We start from the raw sequence: 1,632 nt of genomic DNA on the forward strand, positions 1-1,632 counted from the left end.
ATCCATGCAATTCTTCTTTGTCGTATGAAAAAGTGTATTACAAATAAAGTATTAGAGTATTACTAATAATACTTTGATATGTTTATTCAGAGGTATGAAAATTTATGGGTTGGGTGGGGAGGGGGTGGGGGGGGGTTGAGAATTAGATCACTATCTGTCTATCTAGTCTTTTCTCTCTCACTCTTTCTTTCTCTTTCTCTCTCTCTCTTATTCTTTCTCTCCTTCTCTCTCTCTCTCCCTCTCTTTCGTTACCCACAAGACTAATATTACAAACGTCATTCTCCGTCTGCCTATCTATCTATTCTCCTCTCTCACTCACTCTTTCTTCCTCTCTCTCTCTCTCTCTCTTTCATTAGTTTCAAGAGTAATATTACAAACATCAGTCTCCGTCTGACTTCTCTAACAAGCAGGAAATGTGGATGTGTGTGTGGGGGGCGGGGAGGGGGGAGGGGAGAGGGGTGGTTGACTTTGCCTTGTTATATTCTCATTTTTATTTTCAATTTTTTGGCAATTTTTTGCTGTTGTAATATCCTTGTTATATCTTATAGGAAAAACGACAACTGCTGTTTACTTTACAATATCTAGTTTTTCATGTTTTTTCGTGTTTTTTGTTTTTTGATTTTCCAATTGCTATGATTGATGACTGATTACGTTTTGATAGTGATTGTCTAATAAAACCTTTGCTTGAAAAATTCCGTTCGGATTTATTTTTATATGATTTTTTAAATACTTTTTTTTATACATATGAACTGAATAAAAATAAAGGCTTATGTGTAATGTTGCCAGTATGTTGCCGAAATCACAATTACAATTTAATTAATCAATATTGTCTCCATTGGCGTATTCGTGTTACAAATGAAACAAAAGAGAGAGAGAGAGAGAGAGAGAGAAAACAGTGATGTTAATGTACTTAGTGGAACGAAAATACTTTTTATATTCCTTTCTTTCCTTAACATTAAAATTATTGTAACATCAGATTTCATTATAACATGTTATATAATTGCTAACAGACAATTTTTTTTTTATACATTCTTAACGTTTCATAATATTTGTATAGCAGTTTAAAGGCTGCATAATAACCTATGATAGTTAACCTACAGGCAAATTGTTCAGACAGAATAAATGTAATAGAGATTTCTAGGAATACAATTAATAACTGAACACCTAGAAAGTATTTAATCCTAACAAAACAACTGTCGAATCGGTTGACGTAGACCAATTTATGGATTTCAACAGATTTATAGTCGAGAGACTTGTTGCTGCATGTCTGTATAGTTGCCGACCTGCGTGACCTATGACCTGTTACACGTTGCATCTATCTCTAATTCTGTTATATCATTTTTGTCACTTACCTTTAATGTTATTGTTATTATTTTTCTTATCATTCTGTTATCAAATATCTTCATTAAAATATAATCGCAATATAATCATTTTCGTTATTAGTGATATTAACTGTAACAAAAACCGAAATGATTAGCAATTATTTGTTATGATAATTTTAGTATAGAAAAATATTCTCTTCTTTTTTTTAGGTCTTTTTATGCATATCCTAGTGAGCAAAAAGACAGCAGTAATACGTAAATATATATCTTTAAACAAACTTTTAATTGGGTGGTTCCCTCTGCTGAGGTT

The sequence above is a fragment of the Penaeus japonicus genome, unplaced genomic scaffold (assembly GCF_977035675.1).
Source record: "Penaeus japonicus unplaced genomic scaffold, GWHDUDI00000001_assembly GWHDUDI00000001, whole genome shotgun sequence".
In the NCBI taxonomy this organism is placed as follows: Eukaryota; Metazoa; Arthropoda; class Malacostraca; order Decapoda; family Penaeidae; genus Penaeus; species Penaeus japonicus.